Here is a 25077-nt window from a genome sequence, read left to right on the forward strand (position 1 = left end):
TAACTAACCTAAGGTTCAAAATGGCTCAAATGGCTCTGATCACTGTGGGACTTAACATCTATGGTCATCAGTCCCCTAGAAGGTAGAACTACTTAAACCTAACTAACCTAAGGACATCACACAACACCCAGTCATCACGAGCCAGAGAAAAGCTAACCTAAGGACATCACACACATCCATGCCCGAGGCAGAATTCGAAGCTGCGACCGTAGCGGTCGCTCGGTTCCAGACTGTAGCGCCTAGAACCTCACGGCCACTCCGGCCGGCCAGACATCTATGTACTAGAAAATACTAACACTGTAAAAACTTCTAATCTTTTGTTGCTAGATAAAAAGTGTTAAAATGTGTAACAAGCGTATGGGATTATTACTAAACAGTGCATGTTTTTTGCAGATGATGAAACTTAAAATATCGTACAAAAACACCTCATGTAGCCAAGCAAGAAAACATCCCTATCATTCGCAGCAGACTAAGCACAAAGCATTGTAAATGTAGAAAACTGCGGCTACTCACTTTTCTGGTTACTTGTTTATTCCATAAATCGGTTTTGGGACCTTTTTACGCTCATCTTTAGATGGTGCACAGGAGGTTACATGACTATTCCATAGCACACAGCGGTTCCAGAAGTCTAATATCTCGATATCTCAACAGAAAAAAGTTCCACGCTTTTCTGCGCAGCAAAGAAAAAATGTCAGTTTATATTCTTGTAGCAACGTTGGAGTAATTTCAGTGCTCACTTGCTCAAGAAGCGTTGACAGTCGTCCACATGTGACTGAAGAGTACCTGGTTTCTATCACTGCTGTTTTGGATGTAAACATGACGGTCTTGACACTGTATCTGGAAACACATTCAGATAATGCTAAAGGTGAAATTAAAAAGAAAAAGGAATCCACAACTTCATTACAAAAAAACTCTACACACGATGTTTAACGCATGCGCGTGCACTCCTATCAGAAACGCGTGAATACAAATTATCCTGGGTAAATTAATTGTAATAATTGCATAATGTTCGCCACGGAAGTTCCGTGGTCAGCCGACTGGTTTATCAAGTGAACGGGTCCGGGTTCGATTTCCGGCCGGGTCGGAGATTTTGTCTGATTGGGGAATGGGTGCTATGTTGTACTTACTTTCCTATCGTTATCTCTGGCATTCCACTGTTGAACTGGCTGAAAGTGCACCTTCCAAAAGCCAATAAATTGGAAAAAAAACGCTTAACCTACCACATAAGTATGAATTTCTCCATCATGTATCAGCCAAAGTCTCTCGTATCATCCATCACGGCATTTGTAGAAACCATACCTTTATTGCCAACATTCTAACGGGCCATCGACAACATGTCAGTAGATAATGTTCGGTGGAGTGGAGTAGGTTTTCCCCCCAAGATAATGCTACGCACAGAAACAGCCATGCCTCCTGGGGTAAGTTGCATGTCAATTACAGTGAGTGATGGGCTACCCAAGGCAGTCGGTCTAACTTCTTTGCTGCCAGAGACGACACCAATATTAACTGAGTCATTGCGTAAACATTTTTAAGTATTGTTTTTAAATACACAGTTCTGTATTTCTTCATCGTATAGCACAATTAAAATAACCGAAGTGACCACGTTAAACTTGTATGGGTCTATAAAAAACGACCAGTTTTCTGGTGCAGAAGACAGCTGTCTTAAAAAAAGAACAGTCTGCCTAATGAATAAAATAACATTCACATCAGTACTAAGAGAACACTCATCGATGGTCTGAGACGCATTTGCCCCGGTTCGCGTGGCTGCCCCCGTCGGAGGTTCGAGGCCGCCCTCGTCAAGGGTGTGTGTGTGTTGTTCTTAGCGTAAGTTAGTTTAAGTTAGATTAAGTAGTGTGTAAGCCTAGGGACCGAAGACCTCAGCTGTTTGGTCTCATAGGAACTTACAGAAACTAAAATTAAAAAGTTATCGATGTATAAAGACTAACACAGATGTTAGCGAAAAGAGAATGAATGTTATCATATACCAGCGTTCTCAAGAGACATGATCAGTAATAATAAAAAGGAGGCAATTTGAAAGACCAAACTTTCCAGTCCATTTAAAGCGAGAACTGGAACGTAGCGTGACTCATCTTAAAGTAATGACTTACCTTCCATAATTGGAGTTACTTCTTTCCGATTTTCTACAACTCTCCTGGAAAAATTGTTAATTAATCATGGTTGTTGTAGATACACATGCTGTACAGTGTGGGGATTTCCGCCGTAAAGAAGCTGGAAGCCCCCTGTATAATTTGCCTCCGATGATGGTTATGTCAGAAGAACGTAAGAAAGCGAGTATAGGGAGGTCACGGGGCAATGTAACTGATCAGCTCTGACCGTCCTAGATTATCATAATAAACAGAGTCTTGGTTGCGTGAACTGAAGACGTGCTGATGCCCTACACGCTAGTTTCGAATTTCATTCTGTGCCAAAGAAAAGACTAAGCTAATGAAACGACTACACGATGACTGTTAAGAAACATTCCCTTCATTTATTGCTGATACTCTAGTTTTCTCTTTTCTTATATTGTAGTCCATAGATCATATACGATAAGGAACGCTACACATGTGTCATCGCTGTAACATAACAGCGCCAACGGGATAATCAGCTTTACTCGCAGCATAACTATTGTGCAAGTACTTCTATGTTCAAAAATCGTCTTATTTTTCATGTTAATACATTGCCTACTTCTACCAAAGAAAAAGTAAACTGAACCTGACAGAAGTGTTAGAAGAGGCGCCATGAACAAAATATCAAATCCTTGCGTCCACCACATACATTTTCCTTATGATATCATCTTTGCCTTTTATTGCTACTTCAGCTAACTGAAATCAATGGAGGTCCAGAATAAATCTTACGTATGCATCGGAGTATGTGTTATTTTGAAACTTAGTGGCAGATTCAACCGACTCTAGAGCCCAGGGCCTCTCTCCTTCTTTTTTCTTCCAGAACTCCCATCAGCTGAACTACCCTGGCAAGAACCGTGACCTCTCCTCACAACTTGACTTCTGACACTAGCACTGTCCCATCTTCCCAACTCCAAACAACCTTTTCTGGAGTTCATTTCACTGGGATGAATGGAGACTACATTAATTTGTAATGGCCTTGTTCACGTTTGCAGCATTGCGGCAGAGTTGAAAAGCAATATTTACACAGAACTTTATTAAAACTGTAACAGCGACATTTATAGCCACTTTTGCTAGAGTAGAAACAGCCTATTAACTATAAACTGTTTTGGATATGAACTTTTCTGGTCATAGCAATTTCTGTAGACCCTGTTGTTTTGTCTGTGTATCATTTAAATTCCATTGTTCATTGTCATGTATTATTAAATTTGCTCAGCATTAAATCTGATCAGCGTAACTGGAAGCAATCAGTTAATTTAATGGACACCCTAGCTGCAAACAGGCGTTGATGTACTTCATAGGGGACATGTTGAAAATGTGTGCAGCTTTGACAGAAATGAAATGATAATTAAATGGACACCCTAGCTGCAAACAGGCGTTGATGTACTTCATTGGGGACACGTTGAAAATGTGTGCTCCGACCGGGACTCGAACCCAGGATCTCCTGCTTACATGGCAGACGCTCTATCCATCAAAACCACAGATGACAGTGCGCCTGCAGGGACTTATCCCTTGCACGCTCCCCGTCAGACCCACATTCCCAACATGTCCACACCACTACATTCGTAGTGCGCCTAATAGATGTTTGCCCATTATACTCATTACTCGTGGTAGATTAATCTACCAAGTCCCTTACGATAGGCAAACATCTATTAGGCGCTACGAATGTAGTGGGGTGGACATGTTGGGAATGTGGATCTGACGGGGAGCGTGCAAGAGATAAGTCACTGCAGCCGCACTATCATCTGCGGTTCAGATGGATAGAGCGTCTGCCATGTAAGCAGGAGATCCCGGGTTTGAGTCCCAGTCGGAGCACACATTTTCAACATGTCCCCAATGAAGTACATCAACGCCTGTTTGCAGCTAGGGTGTCCATTTAATTATCATTTCATTTCTATCAAAGCTGCATCGTCATCTACGGTGGCTATTCTTTCGGGAACAGATAGTACCGTCATATATAATAAATTAATTATTAATTTAATAATTAAATTGTCTGCCGAACCATGTCCGTTATTCAGTACGACGATTTACTTTTGTGGACGTATAAACAGTGTAAGAGCTTATAAGCGTGCGCGCCGATATATATATATATATATATATATATATATATATATATATATATATACCGGCGCGCAAGCTTATAAGCTTATATGTGTGTGTGTGTGTTTGTGTGTGTGTTGGGGGAGGGGGGGGGGGGGGTAGACTCATTTCATTTCTGCATAACAAAGTTAACTGGTACAGTGATTCGGCAAGATAATGTGAATTAAATTTTTCGTCTGGTATGTAATTCAGGCGTCGTGTACTGCCTCGTGAGAGTGCGAAATTTTTCGTCAGCCTCTGTGCTGGTTAAGTAGTCAGTTTAAAGGATAAAATACTGCTATTGCGAGTAACTAGTTTAGGGGGTTTTGTCCGATGCTTAAAATTATACCGGGTTTAGTCTACTCTCAAGCCATATAAACGTCAGTTTTCGAGAATCTGCGTGCATTTAACGCGTGGAGTAGCCGCCCGGACTGAGGCGTCCGCGTGGCTTCCCTCCGTCGGAGGTTCGAGTCCTCCCTCGGGCACGGGTGTGTGGGACGTCCTTAGCCTAAGTTATTTTAAGTTAGTTATAGTGGTGTGTAAGCTTATACACCGATGACCGCAGCATTTAAGAGAAATAGCACGATGTGTGTACAGTATGCCTGGCAAGTTAGGTGCGATTGTAATTAGCAAAATCTAACGGTTAACGTTGCATTACCATTGCATACATAAAAATCTATTATTAGCCCTATTGCATTCCAAAAGTTTCTGAAAAATGTCCGTTGTTTATGGGGAGCGCCCGCATTTGCTCTATACGGTGTGAGCCAGAAAACTCAACGGCAAACTTTCAGAGGTGTTGTATGGACCAAACCAAGAAAAAATGTCCAGTAACTATGGGCTCTAAAATGCACACATTAATAGCTACGAGCATTTATTCATCTTTGCTACTGTGAAACACGTTTCTTCTACTGAACATGCGCTCGTAGGTCTTAAGGTATGCATTTTAGTGCCCACGTTTTTTGTTTTGGTCCATAATGCCTCCTCCCAAAACATGGAAAGCGAGCAGCTTGAAATCGAAGTAAAGTGTTTCACAGTATCGAAGATGAACAAGGGCTCGTTGCTAAGGTACACATTTCAGAGCCCACATATACTAGATTTATTTTTCTAGTTGTGGTCCTTATATCTGCCTCTGAAATTTTGTCTGTGGCGTTGTGTTTCACCCTCTATATATATTGTCCAGTATCTGACACGGCGAGTACTACTACACGTGTAGCTATAATTTTGTTTTTTTAAATTTATGGGACTTAACTGCTAAGGTCATCAGTCCCTAAGCTTACACACCACTTAACCTAAATTATCCTAAGGACAAACACACACACACCCATGCCTGAGAGAGGACTCGAACCTCCGCCGGGACCAGCCGCACAGTCCATGTGTAGCTGTAATTGAAGTTATAAAGATTCTTTTCTCTTCGAACTGCCTATGTTAAAAATCGAAGGAAGAGTGAAAGGAATTTAGTACATTTTTGCTCTTTGCATCTCGCACATTTTAAGGATAAATGATTATTGATGCTTAATGGGTTTCTTCCTCGCTAAATTTCTTCCTCGCTAAACCATGTGGAAAATATATTGTTGGTCGCTCATGTGTATTATGTTCTGAGACGCAATCATGTCTCTGACTGCAGATTTCCAGTTTCGGCTGAGTGACCAAATCGTATGCTCTGAGTCCAGGTCTCTTCGCATCAACCGACGGGCGGAGCTGTAGAGTGGAAAGAAGCTGTAAGTGTTACCCGTAGATCTTGTTAACATTTTTATTTCGTGATTTTCAAAAAGTTACAAGAGCAACTAAAGAAGATTCATTTGTATTTTTTTCTAAACTTCTGTAATTCAAACAGCATATAGCAGGAGAGGGAGACGCCAATGTACACCGATGCGTCTGGGGCTTAAAGTTATCCTTATGTAAGGTGTATGACCCATGCAAAAGTAGTACAGCCTCTCCATTCCAGTTTTCTTTCAAGTAGGCCTGACTCTATGTCTATGCTCAGCTTTGACTAGCTAAAGTATTTTTTAAGTTATGATTCTTATACCTATATGTCTAATACTCTGTTGCAGATCTATGCTGCATGCAGTTGCCATGGATGTACAGTTCCTATTTGTGTGTTGCTACTACGTGCGTCACATCCTTCATTTCGAGTCGCTAAATGTACTTCTAGAATACTGATTATTCCGATTTTCAATCACATTTGGATGATATTGTCTTCGACTACCTCCTGTCAACACATTTAGTACCCTCAGCCAACGCCCCAGCTCGTCCACATGGGTCAAGTCCAGAGAAAAACGTCCGTACACTTATGATTTAGGTCACTAAACCACAAACTGCTTAAACGCCATGTTTAAAGCAATCGTAAAGAAAGCCAACGTAGTTGCTTTCAAAGGCCTTCAAACATTACAGATTTCTGAGGCTATAAAGACAACTGAATTGTGGGAATTTTCACACAAATATTTGTTTCAAATTCTATGGTGACAAATTACACACAGGGAGGTGAAATCCAGGTTTGCATCCGGAAGTTCCAAACGTGGTCCGCTGTATGGTTGGCTGGAACAGGTCTGACCCCTCGGCAGCGAAATTAACGGCCCCGGTAGGATGTTAAGCGGTCGCCTGCTAATGATGACAACTCGTAAGTCTGGCGAGGGCCCGGAATAAAACATGAGGCCCTGCCCAGATTAATGTGCCCCTACTACAGCGGCTGTCCCTACTTCCGCGCGACACGCTAACATTTCGCTCGACTTTCGTTTCTACGCCCGCTTGTTCAGAAGACTGCAGTAAATGTCTCCTGCGGACGTTTGACGTTCACATTTCGCCAGCCACAGTAATCGATTTTTGCAACGCTTTCACCAGATTCTTGGAACACCGAAAAGCTGTTTTGTGTGTAGCTCTCCTACTGATGCAATATGTAGTACAGGGTGTTTCAAAAAGAATGATCTGATTTGAAAACAATGTATTTATTGATAAAAAACAAACTAAAAACATGGGGTGAATTGTAAAATATAATCTTAAACTTTTAGCTATGGTGTTACAAATGCTCTGTAGGCCTACCAGCAGCATCACGTAAAACGTTGTAATGTTGTTGCATTAATTTGATGTGAAAGCGGTGCTGATAGACAATAAAAGCGGGTTAAAAGCTGTGAGCTATCTGAGGAAGTTAACCTTGCATTACTGAGCAACTGTTTCACCAGGTATCCAGTCTAGCTTACCAAATTTCCAACCAGATTAACATTAATTATAATCTTTTAATAGTCATACGAAAACCGGTGATACATATGTAAAAAAGAGAATTTAAATAAAATGAAATAAATCAGTTTATATTTGGAAATTTATTTTAACATTGATCATTGAAATTTCAGCATATTAAACTTGAGTCATAACTAAGCTGGTGCCTTATTTAGGATTGTGAAAATGTGAGTTTGTAATTTTACGGAACACATCAAATATGGAGCCAAGATTGGGAGACTGCATACAACACTACATTCATAAAATAACACACGAAGAACGTTGAAACATATGCAAGAGGAAATTAACCACCACCAACCGATTCAATTTTCACCCAAAGAAGTAACTTTCGTAGCGCAATCCTGTCCGTCATGTAATTACCACACACTGGTATATTAAATTCATACTAACTCTCTGTGAAATCTTCCCGAAAAGAATAGCTGAGAGCTACTTTGATGCTTATACCACATGCTTCACGTGGTCAACTTGGTTTACACAAAGAGTGTAACTCCACAATAATTTTGATAATTAAAATAAATCAGATCGAAAAGCAATTTACAAAAGAAAAACCTCGAACTGGTTACTATCGTCTTACTATTAACCTGATGGGTGAAACAATTATATAAGCGCGTGGTACTGATCTCATAAAGTACACCCCACGTGGGTTGAACATAAAGAAAAGTTACTATATAGAAAAATATTGTCCAGACGAGACATTATAATCTCACGCACATTCGCATTTAAGATTGATGATCTTAGTTAGAGTTACTGATCAACACGTGGTTCCACTTTACTCACAAAGTAGTGACAAAGCAACTAACGGAAGATATTCTGAACTGTACACTCGAATCACACTGCATTGCAATTTAAGATAACATTATATATCTTAGAGCTAAACCTGAAATAAAGGTGATTAAATTTTCAGTTAGGCTGAACTTAAGAAATCCAATGCCCTACGGACTTAACAGACACGCGCTTAGCCGGAGATCTTACCACTTCAGGCGCTCGTCACAGACAGACTGACCTGCGCTCCTACCGAGCGTACATCCCGATACAAAACGGAAGCGACCAGAGAGGCAGCTTCCTTACCAACATGACAAGGGATGGACAGGACAATACTAAGGATAGAAACCTCTTTGCTTGTAGAAAGCGTAGCTACCTGTTCCGACGTTGATCCTACTGTTCTCTAGCAGACAGGCTTGTCTACTACCATCCAGCATGCAACTAGAAATATATTTGCTCATTCATTCTTTCACACAGAAGGAAAGGGGGATGACAGTATCTTATCACATACTGTATATAAAAGAAAGCGGATGTAGGTTCCGTATGAGACTGTGTGACATGAATTACATATATGAATTAGATATAAACTGTGCTTTAAAGTGTAGTAGTGTGACAGATCGTTCTTGTTTATGTGTAAAAGTAACACGTTCCACTGCTCAGTCTCCTCGCAGATAGTCAGAAACGCCACAGTAAATTTAGAAGAGGAATTTATGCCGTAAATGACAACAGATTTAAGAAAGGAATCCAACGTAACTGCTTTTACAGAAGTTATGGCTGCTGTTATTCTGCTCTTCACATCTTCTGCATCACGAGGTAAAGGGGCGATGAACACAATTCCCCTCACGTATTCCCACAGGCTCGTGCGCTCTTCCAGCGTTGAGGCGGAGTATCGTTGAAAAAATGATATACGTCGTTGTGCCAGTGTGGTATAGCTCCATCCTGCTGGAAAATAAAGTAATCAGAGTCTGCCCGAAGCTGTGCAAAAAGACAACTCTGCAGCAGTTGAAGACAGACTTTCATGGACTCCGGTGAAACGTTTGCCTTATTATTTCCATCAGAGGTACGAATTCGACTTGGACTCTTACCTTTGCATAAGCATCCTGTCACTTCAAATTGGCGATACCAATAAATAACGTTTTTCGGTGCAGGCGGACCAACACCAAAACGACAACGAACAGCATACTGGACTGAAATCACTGACTGGTTCTTTGCAAAGTGCAACACACACAACGCCTTCTGTTGAGCGGACGCCACCTTACTTCAGACTGACTGAAAACTGCGAAGACGCATTAACGACATCTAACGGCGATTTTCTGAAACCCTAGAGCACACCCATTCAGATAACACACATTGCCTTGCCGGCATGCCCCATGTTTCTAAATATTACCGTCCAAAACCAAGTCTTTCTGTTTGAAACACACTGTATACACTGTTCATCTTCATGTTTGTCAAGGCATCTGTTCTGCTATACTGTTTATATTATCTGGATACAATGTATTGAAAAAGAGACTCAGTTAAATCGTCACTAAAAATGAATTTGCGGAATATAAGTTTTCTAGTGTACCGTAACTTATTAGTTACGGTAGTTTACAAAAATGGTTCAAATGGCTCTGAGCACTATGGGACTTAACATCTGAGGTCATCAGTCCCCTAGAACTTAGAACTACAACTACTTAAACCTAACTAACCTAAGGACATCACTCACATCCATGCCCGAGGCAGGATTCGAAGCTGCGACCGTAGCGGTCGCGTGGTTCCAGACTGTAGCGCCTAGAACCGCTCGGCCACATCGGTCAGCTATGTAGTTTACCGTTTCATAGATGTTAATTATAGGAGTTATGAAATTACCTGTCACAAACAGTAAATATGCTGGTATAGTAGCACAGTAGTATCGTATTTATAGGGGTGAATGTTTGGATTCTCGGTCTGCCACTTTGTTTCAACGTTTCCCTGTATTACTTGATCCGAAGAATGGGGTATTCCTGCCCAGAGCATTATTTTAACACGATTTTTATCACCGATGGAATGTACTTCAATTCAAAAATTACAGTAATAAATAATTAAATTTGAGACACTTAACCGGAACCTTGTAACAAACGAATTGTGAGACGTACCTTTCCATAGCAATTTATGACACATCGAGAGCGGCGATCCATGACAGCCCAATCGCTGATTACAATACGCGGGGATTGCTCGAAGTTCGGTCCAAAGTGCGCACATTTCGCTAACAGTCTCTTTAGCGTTAACAGTTATGAAGTTACTTTAACTACACACACTTCCGCCCCCACTTTAACGATTCACTGTCGCTTTTACCATTTACCACCTACCGTTACATGGAAAGATTTTGTCGATTCGACGTTAATTAACTTCTCTGACCTTAGTATTGTTGTGGTATTCAGTCCAAAGATTGTATCTGAACTGTGTATCGTACGCGTTCCACTTCTGTACATTATTTCTACACTCAGACAAATATGTATCTTTCAGAAAAGATTTGCCAACAGGGAAACTTATATTCCAAGTCAACAAATCGTCTTTTCCACAAGGGCTTTCCTTGGTATTTCCAGTCCGTATTTTGTCTTGTCCCTAATTCGGCCAAAATCTATTTTGCAACTCAAATACTAGGGCGCTCTGAAAAGTCTCATTAGAAGAGTTGTGTTTCGGAGTAGCGAAAATGAACAAGAGCTCAGAGCTCTTAAGATGGGCATTTTGGAGCACATGTTTACTGGACATTTTTCTTGTTTTGGCCCAAAATATGTAAAGGAAAGAGCTTGCAAAGGAAGAGATTGGTTTCACGGTATCTAAAATCAAGAATTGCTTATATCTCTTAAGGTAGGCGTTTTAGAGCCCTTGTTTACTTGACTTTTTTGTTTCGAATGATCATTCCTGTCCTATCCCTGAATACTGAACATCACTTCTGAAACACCCTATATAATAATAATAACAATTACTGATGAAGAGGACTAGATATGTGAACGCCAAAATGTTCACAATGGGATGTGCTCATAATATATTTTATTTAATGTTGGATCCAACTTTTCTTAAGATCGAATCTTCAGAAACTGGAAGGAATATATAAAAACGAAATTACAAAGCGTAATTTAAAAAGTATCTCTGCAAGCTTAATAAAAGTAAAATAAAATATTGGTCGTGATGTGTGTAATACGTTATGATACTAACACGCTAACGTAAACTGAATATGGCTTCTAGTGGCACGCTTGGCCTACACGCGCGTCCTTTGTATATAACTTCAAAACATGAAAACGCTTAATTTGTAATTCTGCATAATTCCAGCAGTAGATATATGAGCATTATAAAATAGCATATTAAGTAAGATATACTTTAGAAGGACAGAGCATACTTTATTAAACATTTTACCTAAAAACAAAGAAAGAAGATTTTTAAGGTGACAAGCCATAACAGGATTTTTCATATAGTAGGACACATTATGCATCACAGAAGAAGGAAAAACAGGATTTGATCGCTGTCACGACTAGAACCATTCAATAAGCGTACGTAAGAGAGCATATCGTAGAACGCTATGTCGACTGTTGGTGGCAGAATATTTGCGATGGTGGTCATCTTCAAGACGGCGTCGGCACAGCTGACAGAGCGGCACAGTGCCTCTCTGCGGGCATACGAAGCGTTTCTGGTGGACGAGGGCTCTTGGGGTGCTGGTGGACTGTCACTTACAAGGGCACATAAACGATCCTAATGAAGGCTTGGGTTTTTTGGGGGAAGAGACCAAACGGCGAGGTCATCGGTCTTATTGGGTTAGGGAAGGATGGGGAAGGAAGTCGGTAGTGCCCTTTCAAAGAAACCATTCCTGCATTTTCTTGGAGCGATTTAGGGAAATCATGGAAAACCTAAATCAGGATGGCCGAACGCGGGATTGAACCGTCGTCCTCCCGAATGGCAGTCCAGCGTGCTAACCTCTGCACTACCTCTCTCGATGCTGATGAAGCTCGGCTGATGTGTAGAGGGGGTAAAATAGTGCAATACTTTTTTTAATTTGCAGTCAGTTTCACTTTTAAAGAGTAAAACACACCCATTTGTTGTGTTTTGAAGGAATGTCTTCAAAACGATGGTATGTAAAAAATGTTTCGCATACAAAAGTTGATATGTAATTAACGATCTTGAAAACTGTATAATCGAATTTTGTAATAATTTAAATACGCCACCACCGTTAATTAATTCTGAAGAATGAAATAAGTTGTTCTTTTATATTTTAAATTTCTTTTTACAGTTTCACTTGTGTTTAATTGTTAATTGAAAACAATAAGTCACTGATTACTACAATTCAGGATCATTACAATAACGATAATATTTAAGTAAATGCTTAAAATATAACGTTTTCATACACCATGAACATAAAATGAACGAAATTTCTTCTCATAATATGCACGACAGAGAACACAAAATACAGCAATATTGAGAAGGATTTCGAATTGTCGCCGGTGGCCCTCTCATCCTTATTTGTGTCAGGCATATTACAGTGCCTAGACAAAGAGAACTGGTTATGTACTAATGACTACAGCTTGAGAATATTGTTTCTCAAATGGAGACCGACATAATAATCATTCAACAGAACGAGACCTGAAAATCTTCTCACAATGTTCTTCCAACATCGAAATCTGTATACATCTGGTGACTGTACCTGTGCCGTCGAGACCTTTTGGTGTTCACCACATGAACAAGTTGCTGGTCCTTGGGCATGACGAACAAAATGGTTTATCTCGCTGACAGTCCGCCTCTTCATAATTTTAAAAGAAAGTTCTTTTCGAAGCCCCAAATGTCCTTGTGACAGCGTCGAATTCTGGTGAAAAAAAGCTTCTGATCAGGTAAAAAATGCTTCTGACCAGGTCAAAAGATATTTGAAAAATGTTTTCTTTCCCAGTGAGGAAGAAAAAAATCTTTATTATTGTTATATTGTTGAGGGCCTCAATGCGTAAAACGTGCGTACTGAATTATTTTGTCCCCAGTACTCATCCGCCTAATTTCATAAAGATCTTTTCTTGACATTTGGGAATTTTCCCCTTGTTGTCGAACACGTCATTCTCGGAAATACTGGCCGCAGAATTGCACATACCCTTGTATGGGAGCAAATTTCACTGGTCGCGGTTTCCACACATCCAGAGAGCTGCCCTGGCAGTGCGAGAGCCCGTGCAAGGCACCCGCATCCCCGCACCGCAGCGCGCCGCCCAGCCAGTAGGCAGGCAGACGGCGCCGGCAGCGCTTGCCTGACTTTCCCCGCGCCGCTTTCGGGACCTCCTTTCTAAATTCCCGACATTAGCGCCGACAAGGAAACGGCTTTTAGCTCTCAATATCGCCCGCCCCCAGCTTTCAGCTGCTGGCCGTGACGGCACCCGTCCTCCCCCCCCCCCCCCCCCCCCTCCTTTCCCCAAACTCTTCTCGACAGTCATAAAGCAGCTGCAGCTGTAGCGACGTGATTAAGCGGAGCGATAGACCGTAAAGAGCTCCCTTCGCACTGCTCCGACGTTGCAGCGAGCCGTTTTGTAGCCTCGTAGATTCGCACTCCGATTAGCAACCTACGGGACGTTGCCTGCTGTCCGCTGTTTACACATGGCCTGGTACTTGACAGCAAAAAACACTTAAATATGTTCTACATGAGAGCTTTCAGTGACAAGAAAAGAAGTCAGAAATTTGCAAGACTAACATCGAAATTTTAACGTCTGTATGTAGCCACTATGTATCTGAGTCCTAGAAGTACGGTAGGTGCGGAGTATATCTTACGTTACGAATAAATGATCGTGCATTCGGGTGAATGATTCACTTTATCTGTCTTTCTTTATGTCAAGACTATCAAACAGCTGTAGACGTCCGCAACTGGAGGGGTTAGAGGGCACTTGCAACTCCTGGAATGTGGGTCACAAATATCGTATCCTTCGTTATTTTATTTTATTTACGCATCTAGTTCCGTAGGGCCACATTGAGGAGCAAATCTCCACGATCAGAGAACGTGTCAGTACTTGAAATTACAACATAAAAGCAATAACAGATAAATTAAGATTTATGAATCCAAAAAAAGGTCAAACCATAAGTTTAAGTAAACACAATCAACAACAAAACATAAGAATCAGCTTTATTTTTCAATGGACTCCTCGACAGAAGTAACCCATGAGGAAACTATTCAGGTTGGATTTGAAAGGGCGTAGATTACTGCTAAGTTTTTTGAATTCTTGTGGTAGCTTATTGAAAATGGATGCAGCAGTGTACTGCACACCTTTCTGCACAAGAGTTAAGAAAGAGCACCCCAAATACAGTTTGGATTTCTGCCTACTATTAACTGACTGAAAGTTGCTACTTGTTGGGAATAAGCTGATATTGTTAGCAAGAAACGACAGTAAAGAACTTATGTATTGAGGGGCCAGTGTCAGAATACCCGGAGTAGTGAACACGGGTCGAAAAGGAGTTCGCAAACTTAGACCACTTATTGCCCGAACTGCCAGTTTCTGAGCCAAAAATATCCTTTGAGAATGGGAAGAGTTACCCCAAAACATAATAGCATTCTCTTTGACCTTTTCCTCCTCTCGGCTTCCGAGATGGTGGATTTCGATTTTATTTTAAATCTGTAGTCGAACCTTATTTTGTCCTCTTTAGCACATATCTGAGCTGTTTTATCGATCAATCACTATTCTGTACTTTTTAATTCTCTTAGGTCTTTTTCACTTTCCATAAACCAATTAGGTTTCTGTGCTAAGAGCCATCAAGACTTCAGCTGTCTACATGCAAGTCAAAAATTTGTTTAGTTAGCCTGTTCGAGTTTATTCTAAGAAGATGTTCATAAAAATTTAGTAATTATTAACTTATTCATTATAGAACTCTTACCAATTTCTAGAAATGGTTGTGATTATGCTAGTATAGCAATGCCAAACACTGTGGTTGTAGCAAGCACTACATAACTTACACTGAGGAGCCAAACAAAATGGCACACCTGTCTAATATCGTGTCACGGGTTGTCTGCTCCCGGAGCGTGATGATGGACGTGACAAGTCGAGGTTTATCTCTACATTAAAGCCTAACTGTGGCTATGCCCCCTGCAGGAGATGCCTGCGTTTACTAAGCTCAGATACCCGTTTTTGGTAAACTAGTACCGCTGACACAGTGAAGAAGCTGTAAACTCGTTGATTAACTACATTTTATTGTATTGTTATAAATAGTAGGCTGTAAAAGACACTACTAATACGTTACCAAATAAAAAAAAGATGGCAATGGCTGCTAATTAGAATGAAAAAGCAAGGTACATTCTCTGTGATCATACCGCGTTTTAGAAAGACGTATCATAAGATTCTAACTAAAAAAAGAAACATTCTCAGCTGAATGAAAATGACTTTGGTGAAATACGGATCTGGTACCGGAGGCCTACAAATAAAAAAATTTAAACCAACTTGTGACAGTATACTGTTTTCCAGTAAAAATTTTCCTCTTAGATTAACGGTATCACTCATACATTCAAAAGGTGCAGAGGCAATGATGCTCGAATTTATAATACTTATTTTGTTCTTTCTACATGAGATAGATTCAGTGGTATGAGTTCGTGTCTCAGTTTGGGAAACTATTTTTATGCACAACCTTGCATTTAAATCTTTCCTTACACTCCTCCTTCCTACAGTATATATTACGCGTCAGCAAGATGCTAAGATTCGCCACTACCTACACTCTCATAAATGAACCTGTTTTGTTGTACCAGTCACAACTTTATTACAGCGACTCCAAGCGTTAGCTGTCAAGCCATTGCCATATCGGAATTTATAATTCTTGAACGTCTTCTTTTTTTAGAACCGACTGCAAGTGATATCTAGCAGCAGTCGACCGGCACTTGGCACTAAACAGAATATGAATAAAGCAGGTATAATTTTCTAGTCTATGATAACAGTATAGCTGTCGAACCCCGTATTACATCAACGAAACTGCAACTGATGCTGGCTACGAATTTGATTTAAATTGTTAGTCGATGCCCTTGTCACATATTCTTTAATGGGTGAAATTCTAAAATATCCACTCCATGGGTTACTGAAGTTTAACTCTTCGCTAGATGTTGGAGCCAAGGACTTTGTTTTATACTTTCTTATGACACGGTGCCTCGCTGAAGGTTGTTAAAGAAGATACGGACATATGTAATAGGTTCACAGATAAGTGAGTGGCTCGAAGACTTTTTAAGTTATAGAATCCAGTACGTTGTCCTCGACAGTGAGTGTTCATCGGAGACAAGGGTATCGTCAGAAGTGTCCCACGGAAGTGTGATAGAACCATTATTATTCTTTATTTACGTAAATGATTTGTCGAACAGGGTGTGCAGCAATCTGCGGTTGTTTTCTGATAATGCTGTCGTGTACGGTAAGGTGTCGAAGTTGAAAGACTGTAGGAAGATACAAGATTACTTAGACAAAATTTCTAGTTGCTGGCTGTAAATGGAGAAAAATGTAAGTTAATGAGGACGAGTAAGAAAAACAAACCAGTAATGTTCGGATACATCATTAGTAGTGTCGTGCTTTACACAGTCACGTTGGTAATATGAAATGGAACGAGCATGTGAGGATCGTAGTGGGGAAGATGAATGGTCAGCATCGGTTTGTTGGGACAATTCTAGGAAAGTGAAGTTCATCAGTGAAGGAGATCGCACGTAAGACGTTAATGCAACCTTTTCTGCCCGAGTGATTGAGATCCGTACCAGGTCGGGTCAAAGATATATATCGAAGTAATTCAGAGGCGGGCTGCTAGATTTGTTACTGACAGACTGAAACAACATGCAAACATAACGGAAATTCTTCGGGAAATGAAATGGGAGTCCTTGGAGGGAAGGCAACATTCATTTCGAGGAACATTAGTGACAAAATTTAGAAATCACTTGCTGTCCGATATTTAGAGAACCGGCGTTTGAAGCTAGCCGCAGAACGATTCTTCTGCGCCCAACATACACTGTTCGTAAGGACCACGAAGTTAAATAGGAGAAATTAGGACTCATACGGAGGCGTATACATAGCCGTTTTCCCCCGCTCTGTTTCTGAGTGGAACAAAAAAGGAAATGATTAGTAGTGTTACAGGGTAACCAATGCCACGCGCAGTCCAGTGGAGTGCGGAGTATCTATGTAGATGTAGATATAGAGTGAGCTTTCAAACTTCCTTTTGTTACTTCCAAATTACAATTTCGAGTGGCTCGTTCGTTCTAGTACTGATTATTTCTATGAACTTCGTCACAGAATTGGAAAAATGAGTGTATTCTATCCTAATTAAAGATGTTCACAATTTTCATGAGAGATACCTTCGAGAGCGGGAATAATTTTTTCAATAAGGCCAGGAGTGTATTTTTGTGTTCTTTACACAGTCACTAGCAATCTATAAAGTCTTAGCTGCGTCACAGTTCTTATACTTAGCGAAAATCATCATGTAAAAGCAAGGGTTGTCATCAGGCAACTGATTTTATACAGTGTGTTCGGAAACAGCGTGGAAAACTCGTAACGGTGTTTCCGTATAAGAAGTAATGAAAAATAACTGTTTAGAAAAAAGGAATCGGTACGTTGTGCCGACTAATTAATTTTGAAGTTAGACAACGAAGCCGTTGCGCGAGCACATTCAAGTGGCCCACCAGATATGATCAGTCACATGTTGTCATAGCGTAGATGACAGCGCACGAGACTACTCAGCCTTAGATTCGGGTTCGATCCTTACTAACGCCCTATGTCCAACTTTTGTATCTCTCTCTGGCTGGGTTTTAGAAAACCAAACGAAGGATACTTTTGGCGATACAGCCTCCGGCGGGCGGCTTGAATTTCAGGGCGCAACGGCGTGATTGGCTAACTTCAATGCTAATTAACTAAGAATCGGTGAAACAATTATTTCACAGTACGACCTACCCTACCAGCACCGTTACAAGCTTTCCACACTGTTTCAGACGACCCCGTATATGCCCATCAGAAATAGGCGACGGCGACTCAGCAACAGTTAACTCTTCTCGCTTTTGGTAACTGCTGACAAGGGAACCTCCCCATCGTACCCCCCCTCAGATTTAGTTATAAGTTCTCAGGGTGAATAGGCCTTGAAAAACTGAACACAGATCAATCGAGAAAACAGGAAGAAGTTGTGTGAAACTATGAAAAAAATAAACAAAATATACACTGAGTAGTCCATGTGTAATATAGGCAACATCAAGGTGTAAGCTCAGGAGCGCCGTGGTCCCGTGGTTGGCGTGAGTAGCAGCGGAACGAGAGGTCCTTGGTTCAAGTCCAATTATTGTAAAACTTATTTCAGCTGTTTTAGTGTACCTGCTAGCCCAGTGATCAATTTCATCTGGGAAGATAACAAAGAATCTCCACGTTCCGGCCTTGAGGATACTGAAAGTTCCTGAGAGATTAAAACTGTGTGCCGGACCGAGTCTCAACTCGAGACCTTTGCCTTTCTCGGGCAAGTGCTCTGAGCACTTGCGCACACTCCGCTGCAGAGTGAACATCTCATTCTTGAGGATAATGCCGTCTTCTCATCGCGTTGCCAGTTGTAGCGACCTTGGAGCCACTACTTTCCACTCAAGTATCTTGTTGTCAGTTGGCATCACTAGACTGAGAACAGCAACTCCTCACACAAAGGGAAAAAATGCCTGGCAGTGCCGGTAACTGACCCCGCATCTTTTACATGGCAACCATACGACGTTTTTCGTCTCAAGTCTTACGAGACTTGTATAATATGTTCTATATCTTCTCACCGTGGCAACTGGAATGAGAAAAGAAGATTTCGACGACTACGATCATCAAGTAATTTGGCAAGGGCGGAAGGAGCAACCGTCGAATCTCAAGTTCTTAATTTAGCGCGGTGAGAAGGAGAACTCCTAGAAAATAGCTTTCGTCTGACCAATCGCTTTATTTCGTTTTGATATTCATCAACATATTATAAATTACCGACACCTTTTACACCAACCAAAATGTGCGCCTATGAATCCCGGCACGAAGGGGACGCAGAAAAAGCAATGACGACCTACCAGAATAGTGGAAGCAGATGGTTGTTGGCCATTATAGGCATTCTGACACTGAGTGAAGTTGTCTCGCGCTGAAAAATTGGATTCATCTTTCTGAGACTAGTGTAGGAGTGTTTGAGAGTTATAACGTATTTTGAGGCAACACCGATGGAATAACCACATTTCCAAATGACGATTCCCCATAATTATTTATAAAAGACTACACAAGATCATACACTCTTGGAAATGGAAAAAAGAACACATTGACACCGGTGTGTCAGACCCACCATACTTGCTCCGGACACCGCGAGAGGGCTGTACAAGCAATGATCACACGCACGGCACAGCGGACACACCAGGAACCGCGGTGTTGGCCGTCGAATGGCGCTAGCTGCGCAGCATTTGTGCACCGCCGCCGTCAGTGTCAGCCAGTTTGCCGTGGCATACGGAGTTCCATCGCAGTCTTTAACACTGGTAACATGCCGCGACAGCGTGGACGTGAACCGTATGTGCAGTTGACAGACTTTGAGCGAGGGCGTATAGTGGGCATGCGGGAGGCCGGGTGGACGTACCCCGCCGAATTGCTCAACACGTGGGGCGTGAGGTCTCCACAGTACATCGATATTGTCGCCAGTGGTCGGCGGAATGTGCACGTGCCCGTCGACCTGGGACCGGACCGCAGCGACGAACGGATGCACGCCAAGACCGTAGGATCCTACGCAGTGCCGTAGGGGACCGCACCGCCACTTCCCAGCAAATTAGGGACACTGTTGCTCCCGGGGTATCGGCGAGGACCATTCGCAACAGTCTCCATGAAGCTGGTCTACGGTCCCACACACCGTTAGGCCGTCTTCCGCTCACGCCCCAACATCGTGCAGCCCGCCTCCAGTGGTGTCGCGACAGGCGTAAATGGAGGGACGAATGGAGACGTGTCGTCTTCAGCGATGAGAGTCGCTTCCGCCTTGGTGCCAATGATGGTCGTATGCGTGTTTGGCGCCGTGCAGGTGAGCGCCACAATCAGGACTGCATACGACCGAGGCACACAGGGCCAACACCCGGCATCATGGTGTGGGGAGCAATCTCCTACGCTGGCCGTACACCTCTGGTGATCGTCGAGGGGACACTGAATAGTGCACGGTACATCCAAACCGTCATCGATCCCATCGTTCTACCATTCCTAGACCGGCAAGGGAACTTGCTGTTCCAACAGGACAATGCACGTCCACATGTATCCCGTGCCACCCAACGTCCTCTAGAAGGTGTAAGTCAACTACCCTGGCCAGCAAGATCTCCGGATCTGTCCCCCATTGAGCATGTTTGGGACTGGATGAAGCGTCGTCTCACGCGGTCTGCACGTCCAGCACGAACGCTGGTCCAACTGAGGCGCCAGGTGGAAATGGCATGGCAAGCCGTTCCACAGGACTACATCCAGCATCTCTACGATCGTCTCCATGGGAGAATAGCAGCCTGCATTGCTGCGAAAGGTGGATATACACTGTACTATTACCGACATTGTGCATGCTCTGTTGCCTGTGTCTATGTGCCTGTGGTTCTGTCAGTGTGGTCATGTGATGTATCTGACCCAAGGAATGTGTCAATAAAGTTTCCCCTTCCTGGGACAATGAATTCACGGTGTTCTTATTTCAATTTCTAGGAGTGTACATTACACTTCACCGAAATTTCACTGTCAGACTAAGAAATAAGATACAAATTGACTTGGAACTATATTCCAAAAAACTTCTTCAGTGAAAGATCTTCCTGCAGCATGTTTCGTTATTCGAATTACGTAATTAATTAATATATTGTACTTGCACGTATGTTTCCTTTCGGGAAACGAACTGCTTAGTCGACGCTACGAATAACCGTTAATGCGAAACTCATTCTGCTTCCGTTGTGTGTTTTGGTCTAACAAGTCTGTTGCAGAAACATTTGCTTCATAATGCTCAATCGAACTACGGATTCCTGTTTTTGTGCACTTCTGTTTACGTCAACCGTGGTGTACTTTCAGTAGTTATACCAATGTACTGTCACTAAGGAAGTAGATTTTACTGGTTTGTTAGTTACACGATATATTCCGGGATTGCGTTCATCTTCCGATGCTTTAATTCAATTTTTAGGTGACGAAATCGTTGACGGGAAGCATTAATACATTTCTTAGTAAGACGTAATGCGTAGCACGTGGATTTTATCGCTTCCTTTTCTATTCTTAGCTCTGTTGTCATTCTGGTGTACGTAAGCATGTGAGAAATAGCCTCAAGCATTACAGGCACTGGGCTCGGGACATTAAAACTCAATCAGCGCTGCCGCGAGAACGTCCTTTAATGTCATCGTCCCTGAAGTGGGAAAACATTCATCATTCCGAGGAGGAAGCAGTCGCCAGGAGCAATTTTTAATGAGAACTGGCGGGAGTAATCATTAACGAGGTGCTTAACAATAATATGAAGACGTCTCTCGAAGCACAGCAGTGTCCACACAGCTTTACACGCAATAAGCCGTGCTGTCTGGTACGAGCACGTCGCCAACGACGACATCATCAGAGCAGCCGTTTTGAGGAGAATGTGAAGCAGCGACACCATCTCTTATGTTACGGCACTACGACCGAATTTACAATTTCCGTGCAATGTGTTCATTGTAGATGCCGTTGGTCTTGATAAGATACTTGCATCCAAACGCTTACGAAGTTAAAGATGGTGTGTTTTAATAACGTTTATTGTTGTGAACGTCCGCACAAATACTTTTAGCGTGTCTCAAATATGGATACCAAATGCTGGGAACCTCTTCTTCCTCTCCTTCTTCCTCTTCTTCTCCTTCTTTAACTTTTCAACCCAAAAACTGTTCTCGTATCTTACGCCAGCGTTAATTTTCGTGCATTATCTCGGTCGCCACCTTTGCCTTCTTCTTTCCTTAATCGCAACTATCAGACTACTGATCTGAGATGAAGTAGATGACTAACCATATTCTTTTTGCTAGCAGTGACCATTTTGAGTAGGTCCCTTGCCTCTCCTGCGTTTCTCAGTTCTTCTTTTGGGACTATGTCAACCCACCATATCTACAACATTCTCGTTCAACACAACATCTTCAGACTCTAATTTTATGCTCCACACAAGTATACGTTTCAAATGCAAATGCACTCTCTGTCAGTTAAGACCCCCTTTTCTCATGAACTGGCAGAAATATAGTGTTGAAAATTGTGGCATTCTACAGTATACGGTTCCGGGTCAATGTACAGCGTCTATGGAGTCAAAAGATACGGACATTGGTGTCCCATCTTTTCATATTTTGTCACTATCGATATAAAATAACAGGCAAAAATCATGGAAATTCTCAATTCCCGGGATGGAGGAACTACCCCATATACATAATTAAGTTTGTACGGAATCCTAGGTGGACGAGACCTGTTCACATTTATCCGGATTTTTTCTCAGCTATTCTAGCTTTAACATCCTTTGCACTTCTATCATCCGCAGTAATACAACCTCCGACATAACTGGAAGAAGACAATTGTGTCACCTTTACGCCTTCAGTGTGCACAACTGCGTTGTTTTTCCCATATCTTATATACTTCATGACTTTTTCTTTTATTTTTGTCCATCTTCATCACACAACTCTCTAACTGATTCATCTTGTGACGCGATGTCTTAGCACATCTTCATTTCTGCCCAGTACAGTAATGTCATATGCAAAAGTATCGTTCGTAAACCTTTCAGAAACTGGGAAGGTTGTTCTTGAGTATAATGCATATAGCACTTCTTTCTGTGGCTCAATATTTGCAGTGTAGGAGGGTATTTATAATGTTAATCTGTTTCCAAGATAGCCCACGAGGTTTGTAATGTACATTCTTCAAAATATCGAAAAAAGTTGAAAATATGCATTCAGAAGCAAATATATTGTGTTTCAAAATGAATATATGGGTGTTAAGGCTTTGTAGCTTTTATTACATTTAGCTTACAATTACAAATAATACATCAAATGAAAGAGCAAGTACAGCATTTTTTCTCTCAAAAGTGTTCAATGTGAGTACCATTGTCACACATCTAGTCGAAAGACGAGTTTTTCCAAAATCTTGATCACTATGTCTATAGTAATTGTTGCAATAATGCTGTTTCTGAAGTCGGATGGTTCATCTGGTAGCGGAGGCATATACTCATCATCCTTTATGAACCCCCAAAGGCAAAAATCGCCTAGGGTCAGATCGTGTGTGAACATGAAGATAATATAAAACGAGCTCTGTCATCCAGCGCCTTGTAGCCAATCCAGCGGTCGGGTACAAAGTCGTTTAAGCAGTCGCTTGCTGAGTTATGCCAGTGAGATGGCGCACCATTTTTCTGCCAAATAAAATGCTCAGTTTCATCTTCTTCCAGTTGAGGGAAGACTCAGAGTTCTAGAGCATCAAGATGAGAAACACCAGGTACAGTTCCTTCACCGGAAATTCGAGAGGAGTCTCGTTGCAACTTTACCATCTCATGGGGATGCTTACCCCCATTTCCATTTAGGTGAAATGGGGTTCAGAACCGAAGGCGATGAGATCCAGAAAATTTTCATCTCGTGAAGCGAAATTTCTTTTGAGAAATTGGCACTTAAACCGTAGTATGTAGGCTTTAGAGCTTGTAATAACTGCTAACGACAAGGACGAATTGATTTCTTGGGACTACGCATGATAGACTCTCACTCGTTCAAGGTGTTGTTCATTCATTCTTGGTCATTCCATACTCCTCCATTTGCGCACGGTTATACAGACAACTCTCTTTGGGTTGCTCTTTCATTTGAGCATTATTCATAATTGTACGTTGAATGCAATAAATATTACCAAGCCTAAAAATCCGTATATTCATATTGAAACACCCTATAATTCTAGACAGATAATTAATAGCCTGTACCATTCCCCTTCGTTCTTATGACAGCAGCGATGGTTCGTGGACGTGGACTTCTCGAGAGACTGAAACTTTATGCAAGGCATACTGATCCAAAGCAATTCAAGGGAGATTGGTCACAGTCAGAGCTGAGGTGATCACCATCTCTCTCGATGACGTCCGCTGTGTGCTCAGTTGGACTGCAAGCAGGCCATCCGGGGATCACATAACCACCATCAGGTATGCAACATGTTCATCACAGCTTCAGACCCAATTCTGGACCAATGGAGTGGTGCACTGTCTTGTTGAAGGTTCGTACCCGGGCAATTGACAGATAATTCATCGGGGACAGTCACTGCGTGAGAATATCTGCGCCACCTGCCTGAACCTTGCCCTATCGATATGCGGATAACATCGCTGCATTTGGTTTTTTCGATGTACTCTTACTCTCCCACAGGCAAGTACCGCGACCCGTCATTACTAGTGACCTTTGTCCTGCATCCTGCATTAGCACCGTCACTGATGTATAGTGATTGCGACTGTGCTCTACAGCGAGAAGATGAATCTGACTGATATTCTTGTTTTCCCGTTATTGTTCAGAAGTGAATTAATGAATGTTACCCGTATGTGGCTGCTGCACCCGTTACTGCAATCAGAAAAAGTCGGCGGCAGTTGATTGTCGGCAACGATTTTCCAGGAATTGAGGGACTTACGATACACCCTTGACATGGTGGAAATAAAATCCTGCTTAGCCTCGAAAGTAGTTTCCCATGCATCAGACACATACGGTCTCACGCTCAGCTATATCGCTGAGTGGCAAGTACTTCTTGTCCAATTTGCTCATGAGTGTATTAGGAGCAAAAACTGGCACCTCCAACACAAAATACCGATGAAACTCACCTACTAGGGCGATGAGGTGAAAAAATTGTTGCCATTGCAATGCAGTCAACACATTCCATCATCGAGGGCATATGTAGCTCTCACTTTTAAAAAGAGACTGCTTTTACAACGATAACATCGCGTATTTCAACAGTTACAGAAGACGTATACAGGGTGTTACAAAAAGGTA

Source organism: Schistocerca gregaria, chromosome 1, assembly GCF_023897955.1.
Source record: "Schistocerca gregaria isolate iqSchGreg1 chromosome 1, iqSchGreg1.2, whole genome shotgun sequence".
NCBI lineage: Eukaryota > Metazoa > Arthropoda > Insecta > Orthoptera > Acrididae > Schistocerca > Schistocerca gregaria.